The sequence below is a fragment of the Anopheles funestus genome, chromosome 2RL, assembly GCF_943734845.2.
Source record: "Anopheles funestus chromosome 2RL, idAnoFuneDA-416_04, whole genome shotgun sequence".
Lineage (NCBI taxonomy): Eukaryota > Metazoa > Arthropoda > Insecta > Diptera > Culicidae > Anopheles > Anopheles funestus.
Genome location: NC_064598.1, coordinates 78576934 through 78598949, shown reverse-complemented (window position 1 = coordinate 78598949; position 22016 = coordinate 78576934). Strand labels below are relative to the sequence as shown.

Genomic DNA, 22016 nt, shown 5'->3' with positions numbered 1-22016 from the left:
TTGAAACTGATTTACTAAATTTAAACTAAAGCCTATTGTCTTTGTTCTTCATTGTTTTCGTTTTCTCTTTGGGGAAAAATGTCATCCTTGGTAGTGATTTTTCTTGATGGATAGAGATTATTTAGTCTTTTTCAAATATTTCATCCTGAAAGAAATTTTTGCCGTTTTCGAATCCGCATAGCATTAATATGAAGCAAACGTTCAATCACTGGATGCTCATTTCGAGATGAGCATTTGTGGAAAAACTGATTGGAATGCTCTGTAATAAGGAAACAGAAAAGTGACCCGTACTTTAGCGGCTGCACTGGAAGGGTCATTTATCGTTGACGGTCAATCAAAGCACCGAGGGCAGTGTAAAGTAAACGAAAACAAAAAAAAAGGTGCGCTGTAGATTAATCGCCTCTCATGAAGCCTTACGGCACATGGCGGTGATTACAAAATGAAGATAAATAAAGATTAAGCCAACTACATTTCGTTACCGTCTTTCTTCCAAAGCTCGTCCGTAGGAAACTTAAACGTTCTAACAGCGCGGTAAACCTTTTTTTTTTTGAGCGCTTGTTCACTCACTTTATCTCATCGTTTACAGAGGGATGAAATGAACCGAGGTGCTCATTTTGTGAGTGGGAGAACTCATGAAAAAGCGTTCGCTCGGTTCACACCGAAAAGGGGGTTGAATTTTTTCCTGTTCGTGTACTAGCACGGCACACGGCCCTGACATGCTGGCTAGGAAAACGGGCGAAGGTTGTTATTTCGGTTGAATTAATGGTTAAATTCAATTTCATCCAATCGACCGCCTACCGTCCGACCTGTGCTACTAATGGCTGTGGAACAAAGTTTCGTTTCTCGTTTTTCTGTCTCCCTCTCTGGTTTTTGGGCAGAGGACCTCTCTACGACGTGTGTATGAATATCGTCACATCGGAACGAATTTGATGTTGCGATCTTCCACCCTTTTCACCACCATTTTCACCACCCACCCACCTCCAACGACCACAGAACATCGGTATCGAATTCGATTTGTATAGGCCAGAAACACTTCTGTTCGCACTTCCCGTTCGGATCGGTTTCATACGATTCAGTAGCATTTTCTCACCACTTCTATCGACCTTGCTAACGATACACTCACTTTGTTGTCGCATTATTCTCACCATCTTCTCACTGCCAGCTCCTTTCCGTCCTTTGCCACTTTTTTTCTCTAAGTATCGTACACGACAACGTGCGCTTTGCAGGGCTGTCGATGTGCAGCATAAAATAAATAAAACATGATGTTTTGAGAAGCAATTATTTATGTTTATTTTCTCTCCTTTGCGGGTGCGCGAAAGGTAGACAACGAGTATGGAGGGTGATAATCGAGCTAGGAGAATGGATGACCGCTAAGATGTACCTGTGTTTATGTAGAAAACCTCTGTTTTCTTTAAGTTTCCTAGCATTTTCCATTCTGGTATGGTGGTTTGGTTTTCCTCTACTCTACTATTTTCTCCGACCGTCCATTCTACACAGTAAGTTATCTAGTACCGTGCGTAACACGACTCGGATGTAAAAACGCTTGATGATTTATAGCTTTCTCTTCACGGCAAAGTCGAGCCGTGTGTTCCCTTCGGTAACTGTCTCATTAGCAAGCTTCCACCATGGGATAAGTGTGCCCCGGTAACCGCACAGAAAACACAGCACACTTCACATTTGAATAGAAACCTCAAATGCTTTGCTTGCGCACGGAAGATGATGTTTAACGTACCCTGTTATACACATACTCGCTTCCATCTGCAAAAGGTCAGGACACCGAGCGATAAGGAAAACATTTTAACTAACTACTAAATCCATGCTCCATGGGTGTGGTGGATACGGAGAAGGTAGCAGGGTTTGAGGTTTTCGTAACCTAATCTCTTAAGACGATAATGAGCCGATATGAAAAGGTGCTTCCATCGGTATGAATGTGGGCACGAGTGCTTAAGAGAGAAGCCAGAAAGAAGCACAAGTGTTTTCCAAAACTTCCACATCGATTGCGGCGCACGGTGGGATAGTGTAGAACAAAGTTTATGGTTAATTATTAAAATAAAATATTAATTTATTTTGTTCCTTGCTCTTAAAAATTTAATGTAGATTTTATTAAGATTTAATTTAGAGCGTTTGTAAATGCAAATTAAAGTAAATTTTTAATTGCAAAAATAAGCATATCATTTTTTACATATATTAGCACTATTTTACAAGAAAAAGCATATTATTTTTTTCAGATAATAAAGTAAAATTAATATTAATATTATGTAAAAAGTAAAATTAAAATTAACAAATTTAAATAGAAAAAACAAATCATGAACTTCACAGCAATTATCAATTTTGATGATAATTGAGATGAATATGAAATTTCATAAATAGGTACTAAAGACTTAAACCATACAAAAAAACGTGAAAAACAAATATGACAATGAAAATAGTTCATCTTGAAAAGAACAAAACTGACGGACGGTAACATTTAAAGTTAAGAGGCAATTTAAAGTTTTTAGATGACTAATAATTATAAGTAGTAGATGAGTATTATATAAATAAGAAACTTTAGAAAAGTATGCAATATGTAAATTTAATACGAATATTGGAGAATCAACTTAGAACTTCTTTTTAGTGTACCGACAAGATTGAATCGTTTCTAATGATTATGGAATAGTAGATATCTACGCTATTGTTCCATGTTACAAGAACGAAGGAACATGCAATATTTTTTCGAATGTAAGTACCCCCTCTTTCCCTCCCTTTATTCTCCCCTCTCAAGAAGCCCCAAAAACGCAATGTCTATAAATATTTTATCAACAGTTACATTTACATGAGAATGCGTACAAATGGCCGTTCCCGAGCGTCTCTAATGTAAGCTGATTTATGCCTCGCTGCCTCTAATCGATCGACCACACCAGAGTGTCCCATCGGTGCAGAACTCTCGATGTTTGGTGAGATCCCACCGCAAGGCATATAAATTACAGAAATCATGGATTTTATTACCCGTACGTACCAGCTGCCTCCACCTGAACGGATGCCAGCATTTGGAATGGCATCGGGCCCAAAAAAATGCAACATCGGTTTATGTGCGGGTCCAATAAATCGCGAACGCACTTTCCAAAATTCCAATACAGAATCAAACCTGCTTCTACCCTTCTGCAATAACTTCGAGGGTTTTTTGCTTCGGCTGGATGAATATTTAGGCATTGCTGGAACCCGACCTCAACTTTTACGAGTTCACTTTAGTCATTGGCCTTTTTTTTTTGTTGCCTTTGGTTGATATCGTCAGCAAGGAGAGCAAGAGATAGGAGGCTCGGTTTTCCCACGCAACGATACCCGAAAAACGTTTCAGTTACAGGACAGAGCGCGACGGTTTTACGACCAAACTTCAACGATTCGTCCATCCGGTGATGACAGACATACGGCCATAAGTTCTCAAACCGATAGAAAGAGAACGACAGAAACCTTCACACCGAAGGAAGGGAAAATTTTGCTGACAAATTGGGCGGAAGTAATGTGCAGATTTATGTTCGGGCAACGGTGACGGACGGCATTTTCCGTTGCTCGGCCAAACGCCAACGGCTACCGTTACGGCTGCAGCGGTAAAACGAAAGGAAACGAATCGAGCCAAAAGTAAAACATACTCCGTAATCCGGTGCCCAGCATTCTTTGGCGTGGAAAAGTCGGTGCTTTTCACTGGTTGAAAATTTCGCTACAAGCTAACGAGAAAGGTGGTGGTGTGGTAAGGTGTGAAGAACATGAGATGGGAGCGAATGGCGATGTAGACGGTGTCAAGGACTTTTCTCAACGAAAATCACTGCAACGACCTGTACCCCCTGTCTGTGCATATTGTTATGGGGTTATTTTTACCGCCCTCCATTGCCACTGTGTTTGAAAATTCGAGCATTCAGGTAAGCTTATCACTCCACCCCCTGCTCTGGCCACCCTTCCGGTCACATACACCTTCTCTTCTGTCTTACTCTAAGGCTGGCTGGAATTGCTAAAAGTGGAATAATTTGAAATTCGAATCGATTGAATGCCGATGACCGCTGCTATTTCGTCCTCGGAGAGAAACTGTTCGTGTGCAAGTGTGCGCCTGTGTGTGTGTGGATGTTGGGGATTTTTGAGCAATGGGTATGGGATTGGGCTTGAACTGACCTGCACGGTCATTTGCATTTAACATCGATCGATCCTGATCCGTGTGGTGGATTCGGTTGGTACTGAGCTAACCCAGTTGCTTGCCCATCCGATGGAAAGCAATCAATCGACACGGGTGGCAATTTGGCGAGAAATATTAACTTGTTATACCGTTTCTACAACTCAGCAGTGCGTACTTTTACGGCAAATTATGGTAGCGGACACATTCAGATTATTCAACTAGTGTAAAATATTTACCAAAATTTTCATGAAATATGGTGCAACAAAACACCAGGATTATTTAAAACAGCTTTTAAACAGCTTGCTTTTGTGAAAATGTAAAAACGAAATTTCGCTTTAATTTTCAGCCATGTCTGACTTACTCGTCATTTATAAACCTTTGAGAAGATTTTCACATTTATTTTTACAGAATATATTTCTTAAAAAAATTATTGATTTTTATTGATTGATTGATGATCATAACTTCATGTTAATTTATTGTGCAATGGTAAAAAGAATAAAATTGTTGTTTCTGGTTATTTCATTAAATATCTACTAAATTTTATCGACTTCTACTCCAGCCCCTAACAATCTATGACTTTTGGCTGAGCGCACTCCCGTTGATTCTTTTAATGTGGGGAAAAATCATAGTTTTTCATTAAATTACCTTATTTCTTTTTGGTAATATGAAACGAAATTGTAAAGTGCTGCTTTTATTTATTTCCTTATTAAATTTATACTTTTATTCTATGCACTGTACATTCCACTTATACATGATCGAGCCGGATAAAGCGGAAATGATAATCGATTGTGAATATGAGCCAGCAGTATAGAATTTTTGGTAGGAAATTGTACAAACCATCGGCTAAATATGGTCTGTTGAGCATTCATTTTTGGGTCTAACTCATTTCCTGATGGGATAATCGAAACCGTTTACGGTAATCTGGATGATTGATATTTGCAATTTATAACAACTCGTTCCATTTTTTGTTTGCTTGAGTGTAGTTTATTTAATAAAAAATACCATGGAAAGGTTAACAAAATTTATATTAAATTCAAACATTCATTAAAAAGTTTCTGTTCAATCTGAATCGCTTTTCCCTTTGCAAAGCAATGCAAATGATCGTTCAAAAGTGTGCTGGGTGGTTTAGACCTGCATACTGTACCACCTACCTGGATAACTAACTCTCTAACTAATTTAGTCTAATTTCCAACAGTTGTATTTGTGCGGCACTAGCTCAAATACCTGTTGAAAGCACAGAACTTTCTCCAGTTTGGTACAACGGAACGGACAGGAACCGAAACGGACGTACGGTATGGTGATTGACCGGACATAGAAGGGAGGCAATAATCGCAAAAAAACACGCTCGTACCCTCGCCCAAACTTGTCGATTTGCATAGCGAGTGCCAAAAAGTTTTCGCCCGGAGAAGCAAATGTTATTATGCAGTGAGTTGCTAAAAGGCGAAAGTGGCCATTTGCCGTAACGATGTATCTTCTGCGTTGAGCTGCCGGGGGCCCAGGGTGAGCTGAGAGCAGGACAAAGAACCTCATCTCCTTCTGCCCTCATCTCCTGTGCCATGCTCAATTCGACGTATCTTTCCACGTTCAACAAGTTTTAACTTTGGCACTTTTGGACAGAAACAACGTACAAGAGACCTGATGCTCTGGTTTGGTGAGGAACACAGCGCAGAAGAACCAGTCGAACTACATCCAAACTCCTCGAAAGACAAGCAGCATCGCGCGAATTTGAATTGTTAAAAAAAATCCCCAAGGGAATTGTCCATCGCTGTCCTAGACATCAGAGTGGACCAGCGGAATCGTCTCATCCGTCCGTCCGTTCTCGTGACTTGCTCGAAAAGTTGTCAACTGCACCCGAAGAAGTGCAGTCTCCAAGAGTAGTCAAATAAACAAAACGAAAACAAGAAAGTCAACGATTTTGGCCTGAATTTTCGTAACTGTGCACTCTGACAGGGACCACTTTTCGATATTGCTCCCTCATTTCCGAAGATCCGTACACTCTGTTACTTACTTGCTCCAATGCTTGTCCAATGTCGTTCGCCGCGACTCGCAGAACGATATGCATGTATAAATAAATTTAAATTGCATCCATCTATTGTGGCACTGTCGGTGGAGCATTATTCGAGTGTGCTCCGACAGTTTTTGTTTTCTTTTCCCCCCCATTTCGGATGTTCTTTCGCCGGGAACTTCGGGAGTGGTCATTGTGCTGTGGCAATTATTTTTAATTGAGTGCTTATTGAGAGCACCGCGTGAAAGGACCGCGTGTCCTAACGTGCATTTTCCATTGTTTTGCATATGCAGCTTGTTCGATTTTTTTCTTTTACGATCTTAAAGTGTTTTACATTTACGAGCTGGGTGTATTACAAGGCGACAAATGGATGTTATAGTAATTTATAGCATAGAAAAAGTAGCACCTAAAGTGCTTTCTTGCTTTAAAAAACAGATGGTTCCAACTGGTGAGTGTGTCCTTCAGCAATTCGTCTATATTGAAAATGCGAAAAACACACACAAAAAAATTGGCTAAAAGAATTAATATATCTCCTTCATAAACGTATCTGACGGCCCGGCGTGAGAAGATGATAGAACCATTCCAATCAATTACGTGCTCCCAAATAAAGGTAATGGCTGGGAAGTGGTATCCCTGCGGATCACGACCAAACCCATCGGAACGGTGAAAAATCATCCCGTGAGGCAAGAAATGAACTTAATCAATAACAAATTTCCTTTTCCGGGCACACCAGCCGTTACACGACAGTTTTGGCCTTGTTATTATTATTTTTTTTTTCATTTTGCATTTTCCATTGTTTTTTTCCTCTCTCCAAAGCTCGCATAAACCACTCGTTAGCTACTAGTTTTTCTCGACGCCACCAAACCCATAGCCCGGAAGGCTAGAGGAAAATTCCTGTTTCTATCCGCTTCTTTTTACCTCGCCGAATCGAGCGCCTTATCGAGTTTCACATGCCGGAGTGTGATCGATCGCTCACGGTATCGAACCTGCCAAACCGACCGGTTAACCCGGATGATATGCTCAGCTGCTGCTGCTTCTGGTTTTTGTTTTTATTTCTCCCCGTCCACCACATTCCGTTCGGACGAACGCTCGAAACAAATTACAGTGAAATCCATCAACCGGCAGAGTCAAAGTCGAAGTGCTAATGAAACATAAAATCCACCATGAAAACCGCACACACGCTACTCGATCCCCGGGAGGGGTGTGCTCTCAGTTTGATGCTTCGTGCATAAAAACCACCGGGAAACCTCGATGACAGGTTCTCGTGCGAGCGGATCCGTTGTTCGCGCCGTTATCACACAACGTACGGCACACCCAGTCCGCCGGTATCGCCGGTTTGTCGGTGTTGAAAAATTAGCCTTTCTCGTCTTACGATCGGGCGCCCACCCGGCACCAAAAAGGCAAGCCGGTTCCGTCACGATACGTAACGCAAAGCGTAAACTAACCGTACGATCATGAATTATACATTCGGACACTGCACGTGTTGTGTTTGTTGAAATGAAAGAACACAATTATAAATCAATAATATGCACTCTTGGTGAGCGCTTTTAATGCGCAATTCCGTGTTTTTTTTTTTCTTACATGACAATTCACGGTGACAGAAACTTGAATAGTAAAAGTAGTAGAAATATTAGTACGAAGCTGTCAAAAGGGATGCTGTCAGAAAAGTGACAGCCTTGTAAGCAACAACGTCAACGTCATGAACTCGTGGCCATCGTACACTAAGATTAATGACACAACTGGAATGATTAGCATTTTGCCATTTTATTTTCAAATAAATTAATTGCAATGTTTAGAAATGTTAATGAGCGACCATAACTATTACTTTTCACACGCTATTAATTAATTCCTGCAACATACTGCAGAGCCACATGGACCACACACGGTGACTATGAGTTTTCTACATTAACACAAAAACCTTCCAACTCATATTAATCATGCCACTTGTATGCAGAGAGATGTACGGGCTGTTGCAGAAGGTAACTTTTCCATAAAATCCAAATAAATGCAAGAATCTAGCCGCAACCGCAACCGCTACCATGTTGGTAGCGCATCGTAGACAGTAAATAATCTCCCATCCATAAAATAGAAACATTTCACGTATTTCAAACCAATTACAACATCTATTTTAATTCCATATAAGTGGCGCACCAGCAGACGAAAAGAAGCCCGCATCTTAATGGTTCCTTTGGTCGGGTTGCATCCATTACACCATACGCTTTTCCGTCTCCGAAGGAGGAGGAGGAGGAAAAAAAAAGATTTCCAAGCTTGACAGGCGCAAGTCAACACAAAACCTGTCCACTTGATTAATGAATGCAGAAATAAATTGTATACAAAAAACAACAAACACACAAACCCACAGATCGTTGTACTAATGGAATGTTGACGATTGCATACCGACTAGAGGTAGCGACTTATTTTCATGGATATTATCAAATGTGATGAATGCACGTAAGGATGCACGGATACAAGCTGATGTACAAGAATGATAAAATTCTTACAACATGTGACATCGACTCAGTTGCAGTCAGGTTAAGTTGTGTTTGCTGAACTATGTCGAGCATGTGAAACATGTTGTAGTTTCGGTTTTGTTTGAGATGCATCCACAAACGACCGGGAATCAATACGAATATAGTCTCTATAGGATCTATTCTTTGAGCATTGTGTGTGTGAATAAATCTACAAACTCAAATGATTACATTGGAAACCATTTTCAAATACATACCAGAAGAAAGTACGTGCTGTTGACAAACACATTCTATGGAGCTTTCCATTGTCAACAGTGATGAGCAATGGCAATGAGCGCACACGTTCTTGGTATATTTAAGGTTTAGTTTCTCTTACTCATTCTACCACAAACATTGACCAAAGTGGGTTTCGGTTTCAAACGTCTTAATGTTTTCTCCCTTCATGCTACTTAAACCCATAAACCACTGAAGGAATATTTATTATGGTCTTTGATGCAGTATCTACCATAGTTGATTCCTTTTTTATTGATAAGACGAGTTTTAATAACTTTAAGTATATTTTATGAATTTATGTAATCAAAACTATTACTTTAATTTAATGAAACAACACTTTAACATGTTTCAGCTGATTATTCAAAAATGTTTCAATGTTTTTTTTTACAGTACACTGAACTAAATATTCGTCTTGAATATATAAAATGAATTTAATCTCAACACGAGACGTTTATTCTCATTGGCAAAAGGTGAATCATTTTACTAAAGTGTATCTTTCACTCCAGTGATCGTCTAATCCATCGTTGTATATAAATTTCCTCTACTGATATGTTTTTTTTTCATCTCACCCCACTTAGAATTTCCCACAAGCATGCATACACACTACGGTCAAGATTGAGTGCATAGTTTTCCGGGAAAAATTCCACCCAGAAAGGGTTTCGCACTACACATTTGTGTGTGTGCGTGTCTGTGGGAGGAAAGGTTAGAAAATATTTGTCTATTTGACGATACTACGGACAAGAGCGATCACGCTTGGGATCAGAATAGATTGGACTCGGTGCAACCACTGGTAGCTGGTCACATTTAGAATGGGCCATATGTAATACGTGTGATTTATGATGGCCAAATGCCAGCAGAATACTAGGGCAGGCATTTTTTCATTAACATAATCTAACACATGAACACCGATTGGGGTGTAAAGGAGAACGGTGACTATACGCATCGGAGCAGTAGATTGCATTTGCATACGGAATTGCAACGCTTGCAAACGGATGTAATCAACATTTTCGCACCAACGATCGTATGAAAATACCTTTCGGGTGGTACGAAGGCTTATGCAAATACGGGGAAACACTTTTCCATCTTTCTGTTATGATAATCGCAGGAGTAATCTAACACTTTCGTTAGAAAAGTTTGCTTAGTATAGAACGAGTTGATGGTTTGAAGGGTGATGCGTTGTATAAAATATAGATTTCATAACTTAAATGCAACGGTGTTTCGTTCAAAGCATGTTTTGCGAGTAAGCCAAATACGATACAATAACCAAATGTATTTTAATCACGAAAGTAACGCTGGTTAGTGCTGCCGAGCTTATTCGCTTCGTTGCATTTTTGTGCTATTGAAATTGAAACTGTGGTAACAAACCGCTTTCTAAGCTTCTCTGTCCTGTGTATTTACAAACCCTCTAACGAAACCATCCGAAATCATTCACCACCGGAGGTTGAATAAAAAAACCATATCAGCTAAAACTGCATCGTGCGAGTCAACCAGATCATGTGGAGCAGACCCCAATAACGAAAACCGGCAATACGTCTCCGGTCCTATCGTGACGCTATCGGTGGTTGGTCCAAAAACCCATGATCCAGATCCATATCCGTTGCTGGAAAAGGGAAGCCAAAATTCCTCTACTTGAACAAACGAAATCAATGCTTGAAGGAACCTCACCAAACGAACCACACACAATCACCGCAGGACATCGGCATGTCCATCACCACATAAAGCATCGCAATGATCTTTCCGCACTCGGTTTCAGTGAAGACGAGTAAAAAAAAGGAACGATTCTTTCATCACGTACCACTCGTGACAGACGCAAAGACAGACGACGGTTTCCACTTCCTATCATTTTCTTCGTGTGAGAAGTGTGATTGATGGTGTGCTTCATATGGCTGGATAGATAGGATATCTCCAGACCATCAAGGATATGATAAGAAAGTGACAAACCGCTGAAGTGAAGGGCCTTCCTGCATTTGTTCTTTTATGACGAACCGAAACCGTTGGAAAAGGAGGAAAATCTACGAAAAAGCTTACTGACAGGATAACCGGGAACAGTGAGCATGTTTAATAGAGAGAGAGAAAGAGAAAGAAAGAGAGATGAGGAGTAGGGTATATATCGTCTGACAGCTGCTACGAATGAAGTTCAGCATATCGCTCTAGTTAGCTGATGGTGATGGGAAATTTTGAGAGAAACAGATGAGAAAAACAACAACCAAGGCTCTAATCTTTTCCGCATGTTTCGATTCCGTTTTCCAATGGACGATTGCATGATAGAACCTTGAAAGAAGGTTGCGAGAAGTTTTCATCGCTTTCGATAGAAATCCTACTTAGCAAAATCCACCCAGAAAGATGAAAGAATGTAATGAGAAAAGGATTACAGTATCAAGGATATATTTAAATGGAGGAATTTAATAAATTTCTAGTATATCTTGATTTTAGTATTCTAGTATTGAAGTCGTGTGTTGAGGTCTTCTTCTTCTTCTTCTTGGTTTAACGACCTTACAGGTCACGCCGGCCATTTCTGGTTTACTAGACTTATTATACCACGTAGCCGGATAGTCAGTCTTTGCTACGGGGGGACGGTCCGGATGGGATTTGAACCCGGTCCGGCTGTGTGGACTGGCGCCGTTTATCACATGCACCACCGAGCCGCCCCGAGCCGTGTGTTGAGGTAACAATATTAAATTTCAATGTTTTGCATGGCATATTTAAAGTTAAAGCAGTTTAATAAGGTTTATAAATGATAAAGATAAACAGTTATTTTGTTTTAGTCCTTTCAATCAAACATTGGGAATCAAATTAACTCCGTTTTTTGTTAAACATTACTTAATGATATATTTCCTTCTCTTACATACTAGCTGAAAGTTCACTAATTTCCTTGTGTTTTGTTCAGCTATTGCGGAACCTTGCGCTCGAACCAAGTTCATATTCTGTGCTATATATCTTTGAATATTTTTATTTTTATATTTTGAATATATCTTTTTTTTAACAAACTACAACAGTCCTTCAAACAATTAAACAAATACCAACCACTGTAGTAAAATCGGCAAACACTTCAACCTCAACCAAGCACGAACAAACGCCTGTAGAAACCATTGTACTGATTCTTAAAAAACCAGGCAAAAAACCTTGTTCCTTTGGGCACGTTTTCAATTTACAACAAACCATGCCACACACGACTGGTACCATGTGTATTTGGGAATGTTCAGCCTTCAGGATTAAGCCTAAACTGAGCGTCCGTCCATCCGATGCTTTGACGTTTTCCTTTTCTCATACCAAAGGATTTGCTACTCCACATTCTCTCACCCACAAGTCCATTCTTCTCCTAAGCGGGGGGTTCAACAGTTTGTCTAGGTCAGTTCGGCCTTCCACAGTCGGCTTGTTTTTGGGTTGGAATGTTATTCTCTTTTTTTTCGTCAGCTTAACTCAATCTTTTTCCTTGACATTGAAGAACGAAAGAAAAGGTTAATGTGTGTGTTTCAGTTGGTGGAAAAGCTGGACAAATTTTCTTTGCTCCATTTTGTGGTTCGATCCGGGTAAGAGCGATAGAAAAGGCCTGCAGGGTGTTAAAGGCAAAAGGGAAAAACAATCATAGAAAGGTTTAGCATCCTATTGAAAAGGGCTCACATTCCAAACAAGTGTATGCCGGGTTGTTTTCTTGCTCTTGTTTTGGGGTCCATCCTCCTGGTGGATAGTGGTGAAATATGATGTCGAAAGAATTTCGATAACATAATATTTCTATCACCAGCAAGGGGAGGAATGAAAACCCTTTCGTTCCCTTTGCCTTTAATTACATTTCAGTTTAACATTGAATCATGTCGAACGTTGCTTACACTGGAAACGAAAACATTTAAACGGATCCAATTTAGATGCAGGAACGAAAAATGTTTCTACAATTGAGTCTCCAGTTTCCAGCTCAGTTGTAGGAAATTGAATAAAAATGCAGTCACAAAAAAGCATTGCTAAAATGAAGCTCGTTTATGTTTCCGTCCAAAACATTCACGAAATCCCTATCAACGTTTGCAACCAGCTGCACCACAGTGAAAATGGAAAATTGCACAATAGTAACAAAAAGAGAAAGTAACCTCTTCTTTATCCTAGGGAGGAAAAAATAGATTCCTCGGTCGGTTAAAGCTGACCATCCTATAGCGGTTGGGAAATCAGTTCCTTGTTACCAGCTCAACAAGAGGGGAGTTTTCCCTTTTTATTTCCCCCATTTCCTCTCACCCTCATCCTGTTGGCTTACGTGGCAATGGAATTGATTAATAAAATGGAAATGAGCTGCTCATTGCGAGAAACAAAACGTGCCCACACAGCTAGACACCGAAAGCTGGTGTGACGTACGCTTGTCCGTTGTATCCTTGCGGGCGGCCCGAAACGGTACGTGAAAAAGATGTCCGACTACGTCAGATCGTGTTTTTGTGATGCTCTTCGGAGACGTTACCCCATCACCGAACCGATTTCGATGAAGTGAAGAAATGAAGCTAAATTTGCATAGGAATTCGATATGGAAATTGAACGTCAATGCCGAAGACGGTGACACCGTTTTGCAGCATGCGCTTTTGCGCGGCGGATTTTCGTCCTGGCGCGTAACGAAACGGCACGGTTTGAGCATAATTTCAGGAGACATTTTTCCCTAGGAAATTTGGAGAGCATAGCGGGATAGGACGCAAAATGTTTTGTGATTAAGCTAGCGGTTCCAGTTGTTCTGGAATCGGGTAGGAAAATTGGGACAATCACGGTTCGTCGAACGGCACAAAGGTAAAGCAATGTTTTGCTGAAAAGCTTTGAACATTGAGAGCTTTATGGTGAAGGGAAGACAAATAATATGACTTTAATAAAACAAATCAAGACAGCTGATGCTTCTTAAATTTATCAAGGTTTTTACATAATGAAAAATCTTTTTAAAAACACATCAAACATTTTATTTATTACCTAAAAGAATCTAAAAAATACATATTGCACCGTCAAATAGCACAATAGAACTTGTAAACAACAGCGAAAGAAAATGAGCTTGACAAAACAGAAGAAACGAGAAACATTTCCGCTCAGGTACTCATCAACAAGCTAAGGTTCTATATAGCCTTAGGAAATTATCTAATTTTTAGATTTTTTTAATTTTTTAAATTTTTTTATTATTTTTTATTTTAAGCATAATTTGAATAAAAAGAAACTTATTTCAACCAATTGGCATTAAAATAAATCAATTTAAAAAATTCTGCAAAATTACTCAAAAAAAGGTAAGGCTAAAAACTTATGAAATTTTCAATTTTTTTTATTTTTTTTTAACTTTTTATTCTTTTCTTTATTTAAAGCATTATTTGAGTGAAAAGAAACTTATTGCAACAAATTCGCATTAAAATATATCACATTTATAAAGTTTGCTGCATTGCTCAAAAATGAGGACAATTTTACATTTTCTCAAACAGGGTATGAAACTTGGTTCCTCGAATAACTTCTGACACAGACATCTAAGGGAATGGCTGTCCAAGAAGAAAATGTAGCCATTGGTGCCATCTATCGACCACAAGTTAAAGATTGGAGATCCGTTGGATACCGACCGAGTTATAGGCAAAACTTGGGGCTAAAAAGAGGAAAAATATACATTTTCACAAACAGGATATGGAACTTGGTTCCTCGAATAACTTCTGGCACAAACATCTGAGAGCATGGCCGTCCAAGAAGAAAAAGTAGCCATTGATGCCATCTATCGACCACAGGTTAAAGATTGGCGATCCGTTGGATACCGACCGAGTTATAGGCAAAACTTGGCGCAAAAATGAGGAAAATTTTACATTTTCTCAACAGGGTATGGAACTTGTTTCCTCGAATAACTTCTGGCACAGACATCTGAGGGCATGGCCGTCCAAGAAGAAAATGTAGCCATTGATGCCATCTATCGACCACAGGTTAAAGATTGGCGATCCGTTGGATACCGACAGAGTTATAGGCAAAACTTGGTGCAAAAATGAGCCTTAGTCAATTTTCATTTTTTTGATTTTTTTGATTTTTTATTATTTTTCACTCTTTTTTTTATTTAAAGCATTACTTGAGTGAAAAGAAACGCATTGCAACCAATTGGCATTAAAATAAATCAATTTAATTTTTTTTGCAAAATTTCCCAAAAAAATGGCAAGGGGTACCCCTTATGAAATTTTCGAGTGTAAATTTTTTTTTAAATTTTTTTCCGATTTTTTATTCTTTTTTGTGTTTAAAGCATTATTTGAGTGAAAAGAAACTTATTGCAACTAATTCGCATAAAAATATATCAATTTTTTAAATTTTGCTAAATTGCTCAAAAAATGGTATGGAACTTGGTTCCTCGAATAACTTCTGGCACAGACATCTGAGGGCATGGCCGTCCAAGAAGAAAATGTAGCCATTGGTGCCATCTATCGGTCACAAGTTAAAGATTTGCGATCCGTTGGATACCGACCGAGTTATAGGCAAAACTTGGCGCAAAAATGAGGAAAATTTTCCATTTTCTCAAACAGGGTAAGGAACTTGGTTCGTCGAATAACTTCTGGCACAAACATCTGAGGGCATGGCCGTCCAAGAAGAAAATGTAGCCATTGATGCCATCTATCGACCACAGGTTAAAGATTGGCGATCCGTTGGATACCGACAGAGTTATAGGCAAAACTTGGTGCAAAAATGAGCCTTAGTCAATTTTCATTTTTTTGATTTTTTTGATTTTTTTATTATTTTTCACTCTTTTTTTATTTAAAGCATTACTTGAGTGAAAAGAAACACATTGCAACCAATTGGCATTAAAATGAATCAATTTATTTTTTTTTGCAAAATTTCCCAAAAAAAATGGCAAGGGGTACCCCTTATGAAATTTTCGAGTGTAAATTTTTTTTTAAATTTTTTTCCGATTTTTTATTCTTTTTTGTGTTTAAAGCATTACTTGAGTGAAAAGAAACTTATTGCAACTAATTCGCATTAAAATATATCAATTTTTTAAATTTTGCTAAATTGCTCAAAAAATGGTATGGAACTTGATTCCTCGAATAACTTCTGGCACAGACATCTGAGGGCATGGCCGTCCAAGAAGAAAATGTAGCCATTGGTGCCATCTATCGGTCACAAGTTAAAGATTGGCGATCCGTTGGATACCGACCGAGTTATAGGCAAAACTTGGCGCAAAAATGAGGAAAATTTTCCATTTTCTCAAACAGGGTAAGGAACTTGGTTCGTCGAATAACTTCTGGCACAAACATCTGAGGGCATGGCCGTCCAAGAAGAAAATGTAGCCATTGATGCCATCTATCGACCACCGGTTAAAGATTGGCGATCCGTTGGATACCGACAGAGTTATAGGAAAAACTTGGTGCAAAAATGAGCCTTAGTCAATTTTCATTTTTTTGATTTTTTTGATTTTTTTATTATTTTTCACTCTTTTTTTATTTAAAGCATTACTTGAGTGAAAAGAAACACATTGCAACCAATTGGCATTAAAATAAATCAATTAAATTTTGTTTGCAAAATTTCCCAAAAAAAATGGCAAGGGGTACCCCTTATGAAATTTTCGAGTGTAAATTTTTTTTTAAATTTTTTTCCGATTTTTTATTCTTTTTTGTGTTTAAAGCATTACTTAAGTGAAAAGAAACTTATTGCAACTAATTCGCATTAAAATATATCATTTTTTTAAATTTTGCTAAATTGCTCAAAAAATGGTATGGAACTTGGTTCCTCGAATAACTTCTGGCACAGACATCTGAGGGCATGGCCGTCCAAGAAGAAAATGTAGCCATTGATGCCATCTATCGGTCACAAGTTAAAGATTTGCGATCCGTTGGATACCGACAGAGTTATAGGCAAAAGTTGGTGCAAAAATAAGGAAAATTTTACATTTTCTCAAACAGGGTATGGAACTTGGTTCCTCGAATAACTTCTGGCACAGACATCTGAGGGCATGGCCGTCCAAGAAGAAAATGTAGCCATTGGTGCCATCTATCGGTCACAAGTTAAAGATTGGCGATCCGTTGGATACCGACCGAGTTATAGGCAAAACTTGGCGCAAAAATGAGGAAAATTTTACATTTTCTCAAACAGGGTAAGGAACTTGGTTCGTCGAATATCTTCTGGCACAAACATCTGAGGGCATGGCCGTCCAAGAAGAAAATGTAGCCATTGATGCCATCTATCGACCACAGGTTAAAGATTGGCGATCCGTTGGATACCGACCGAGTTATAGGCAAAACTTGGCGCAAAAATGAGGAAAATTTTACATTTTCTCAACAGGGTAAGGAACTTGGTTCCTCGAATAACTTCTGGCACAGACATCTGAGGGCATGGCCGTCCAAGAAGATAATGTAGCCATTGATGCCATCTATCGACCACTGGTTAAAGATTGGCGATCCGTTGGATACCGACCGAGTTATAGGCAAAACTTGGTGCAAAAATGAGCCTTAGTCAATTTTCATTTTTTTGATTTTTTTGATTTTTTTATTATTTTTCACTCTTTTTTTATTTAAAGCATTACTTGAGTGAAAAGAAACACATTGCAACCAATTGGCATTAAAATAAATCAATTTAATTTTTTTTGCAAAATTTCCCCAAAAAAATGGCAAGGGGTACCCCTTATGAAATTTTCGAGTGTAAATTTTTTTTAAATTTTTTTCCGATTTTTTATTCTTTTTTGTGTTTAAAGCATTATTTGAGTGAAAAGAAACTTATTGCAACTAATTCGCATTAAAATATATCAATTTTTTAAATTTTGCTAAATTGCTCAAAAAATGGTATGGAACTTGGTTCCTCGAATAACTTCTGGCACAGACATCTGAGGGCATGGCCGTCCAAGAAGAAAATGTAGCCATTGGCGCCATCTATCGGTCACAAGTTAAAGATTGGCGATCCGTTGGATACCGACCGAGTTATAGGCAAAACTTGGCGCAAAAATGAGGAAAATTTTCCATTTTCTCAAACAGGGTAAGGAACTTGGTTCGTCGAATAACTTCTGGCACAAACATCTGAGGGCATGGCCGTCCAAGAAGAAAATGTAGCCATTGATGCCATCTATCGACCACAGGTTAAAGATTGACGATCCGTTGGATACCGACAGAGTTATAGGCAAAACTTGGTGCAAAAATGAGCCTTAGTCAATTTTCATTTTTTTGATTTTTTTGATTTTTTTATTATTTTTCACTCTTTTTTTTATTTAAAGCATTACTTGAGTGAAAAGAAACACATTGCAACCAATTGGCATTAAAATAAATCAATTAAATTTTTGTTGCAAAATTTCCCAAAAAAAATGGCAAGGGGTACCCCTTATGAAATTTTCGAGTGTAAATTTTTTTTTAAATTTTTTTCCGATTTTTTATTCTTTTTTGTGTTTAAAGCATTATTTGAGTGAAAAGAAACTTATTGCAACTAATTCGCATTAAAATATATCATTTTTTTAAATTTTGCTAAATTGCTCAAAAAATGGTATGGAACTTGGTTCCTCGAATAACTTCTGGCACAGAGATCTGAGGGCATGGCCGTCCAAGAAGAAAATGTAGCCATTGATGCCATCTATCGGTCACAAGTTAAAGATTTGCGATCCGTTGGATACCGACCGAGTTATAGGCAAAACTTGGCGGAAAAATGAGGAAAATTTTCCATTTTCTCAAACAGGGTAAGGAACTTGGTTCGTCGAATAACTTCTGGCACAAACATCTGAGGGCATGGCCGTCCAAGAAGAAAAAGTAGCCATTGATGCCATCTATCGACCACAGGTTAAAGATTGGCGATCCGTTGGATACCGACAGAGTTATAGGCAAAACTTGGCGCAAAAATGAGGAAAATTTTACATTTTCTCAAACAGGGTATGGAACTTGGTTCGTCGAATAACTTCTGGCACAAACATCTGAGGGCATGGCCGTCCAAGAAGAAAATGTAGCCATTGATGCCATCTATCGACCACAGGTTAAAGATTGGCGATCCGTTGGATACCGACAGAGTTATAGGCAAAAGTTGGCGCAAAAATGAGGAAAATTTTACATTTTCTCAAACAGGGTATGGAACTTGGTTCCTCGAATAACTTCTGGCACAGACATCTGAGGGCATGGCCGTCCAAGAAGAAAATGTAGCCATTGGTGCCATCTATCGACCACAGGTTAAAGATTGACGATCCGTTGGATACCGACAGAGTTATAGGCAAAACTTGGTGCAAAAATGAGCCTTAGTCGATTTTCATTTTTTTGATTTTTTTATTATTTTTCACTCTTTTTTTTATTTAAAGCATTACTTGAGTGAAAAGAAACGCATTGCAACCAATTGGCATTAAAATAAATCAATTTAATTTTTTTTGCAAAATTTCCCAAAAAAATGGCAAGGGGTACCCCTTATGAAATTTTCGAGTGTAAATTTTTTTTTAAATTTTTTTCCGATTTTTTATTCTTTTTTGTGTTTAAAGCATTATTTGAGTGAAAAGAAACTTATTGCAACTAATTCGCATTAAAATATATCATTTTTTTAAATTTTGCTAAATTGCTCAAAAAATGGTATGGAACTTGGTTCCTCGAATAACTTCTGGCACAGACATCTGAGGGCATGGCCGTCCAAGAAGAAAATGTAGCCATTGGTGCCATCTATCGGTCACAAGTTAAAGATTGGCGATCCGTTGGATACCGACCGAGTTATAGGCAAAACTTGGCGGAAAAATGAGGAAAATTTTCCATTTTCTCAAACAGGGTATGGAACTTGGTTCGTCGAATAACTTCTGGCACAAACATCTGAGAGCATGGCCGTCCAAGAAGAAAAAGTAGCCATTGATGCCATCTATCGACCACAAGTTAAAGATTGGCGATCCGTTGGATACCGACAGAGTTATAGGCAAAACTTGGCGCAAAAATGAGGAAAATTTTACATTTTCTCAAACAGGGTATGGAACTTGGTTCGTCGAATAACTTCTGGCACAAACATCTGAGGGCATGGCCGTCCAAGAAGAAAATGTAGCCATTGATGCCATCTATCGACCACAGGTTAAAGATTGGCGATCCGTTGGATACCGACAGAGTTATAGGCAAAACTTGGCGCAAAAATGAGGAAAATTTTACATTTTCTCAAACAGGGTATGGAACTTGGTTCGTCGAATAACTTCTGGCACAAACATCTGAGGGCATGGCCGTCCAAGAAGAAAATGTAGCTATTGATGCCATCTATCGACCACAGGTTAAAGATTGGAGATCGGATGGATAGCAGCCGAGTTATAGGCAAAAATTGGTGCAAAATTGAGCCTAATGAAATTTTCAATTTTGTAGATTTTTTACATTTTTTTATTATTTTTTACTCTTTTTTTTGTTTAAAGCATTATTTGAGTGAAAAGAAACTCATTGCAACCAATTGGCATTAAAATAAATCAATTCAAAATTTTTTGCAAAATTTCTCTAAAAAATGGCAAGGGGTAAGCCTTATGAAATTGTTAAATTTTTACAATTTTTTTAATTTTTTTATAACTTTTTATTCTTTTCTTTATTTAAAGCATTATTTGAGTGAAAAGAAACTTATTTTAAACAAATTCGCATTAAAATATATCAGTTTATAAAGTTTAGCAAAATTACTCAAAAAAAGCAAGGACCTTAGGAAATTTTCAAATTTATAGTTTTTTTTTGTCTATTTCGAGTCGCGGTGTTAGTGTGCAAACTCCTCTTAAACGGATGAACCGATTTGTATGATATTTTCGACGCACGATTATTAGGTATGAGAATAGGTTTACCGCTACTTTTCGTTTCGCTAGGTAGCCTCTGGCCAATATTATGAGTTTTCTGTTTTTCCTACGGTGGTTTTAACAGTTATTAGCACATCAAGTAGACATAGCCATTTTTTTAACACGAATAATGTTGAAATTTTAAAGAATAAATCAAACAAAGTTGGTACGCATGACGATTTATTTGTGTAATTTTATTCAATTTTTAATTTCATTCAACTTAAATTCACATTAAACTTAAACTTAAATCTACGTAAAGAACTGTTCAGAATTGGTCTACGAAAATAAATAGACCTCGATCAAAATTATTTTATTCGTTTCTTAAAATTCGCTTACAATTAGAGCAAAACCTATCTATTTCACTATCATTCCATGCTTCATAACAAACACCCATTATGCATTATGCACAGCGGCATTCATACAAAGGCCACACTCACTTCCATTTAATTGAAGTCACAACAAACGCGTCTATCGGTCACAAATCATCACCAATCGACCGTCGGCAAACCGTGACCGGCACATTCATGCAAACGGCACTCAATTGCCCGATATCCGCCAACCCGGTGGTAAGCCGATGCAGAAATGGAACAAAACCCCGTGGCGGTAATACCATTGTCAATGATTTATGAGACATTTCAACACTTTGCCTAGCAGTTGCATTAGCTTACAAAAGGAGGACAGGGAGAGAGAGAGAGAAAAAGAATCGAAGCTTTTTGCAATCATCCAACCCCTGTTATCGGGGTGGAGCTCTCATCGAGGCAAAGATGGGAATCCTGGCTAATTGCAACTGGCACGCACGCATTTTAATCGCTTTAATCCCCTTGACAGCGGGAGGGTACGCTACCTACGACGCTTAGCCTTAGGTGGTTGGGATGTTATCACCAAGCGTCTTCTGCATCCGCTTGCACATCTTCCACACGCTCCGGAAGCAAAACCACACTTCAACGAGTGAGATTATGGTCCTCCCTCGCCCCCCCGGGCCAAAAGCGGACCCTTGCGGCAAGGACGCTTTATTACGACGATTCCGTGGTTTCAGTTTGAATGGAAGCGAAATGCACGGGACAAGCGGTGAACCTTCACTTCACTGCTCCTATAAACCTGAAAGCCCTTCAAAACAATGGAAAAACTGGGGCGGATCGGTGGGCAAAAGCGATAAGGAGAGGAAGAATTTATGATGCCATCCGTACGTTCGTTGTGACAGCCGCCTGTGCATGAATGGAGATATGAAGTCTTTAATTGCAAAACAGCTAGCCTTCCCTGTGTGTTTGCAATCCCTTTGGATGAGATTGAATATTGTCATAAAAAAACAGATACACACTCAAACAAACCATCTGTGGATGGAAAACAAAAAGTGCACTGCACGCAGTAAAGTAAAGCCGGGCTTTTAATGGAACGCAAGAACCACTAAAACAACCCTCGGTGCTGAAACGGTTGTCCGAA

General features: G+C 38.7%; 1 long non-coding RNA gene across 7 annotated transcripts in view; it reads left to right on the top strand.

Annotated features, from left to right (window-relative positions):
• Nucleotides 1-20048, top strand: part of LOC125762952 (uncharacterized) — a 187904-nt gene extending 167856 nt beyond the window's left edge. The window contains exons 2-5 of one of the 7 annotated variants that reach the window (XR_007418279.1): nt 14602-15286; nt 15477-16660; nt 17916-18413; nt 18604-20048. This is a non-coding gene — a long non-coding RNA (uncharacterized LOC125762952). The other 6 variants (XR_007418278.1, XR_007418280.1, XR_007418282.1 and 3 more) reach the window with 6 other exon arrangements.
• Nucleotides 20049-22016: the final 1968 nt, after the last annotated feature.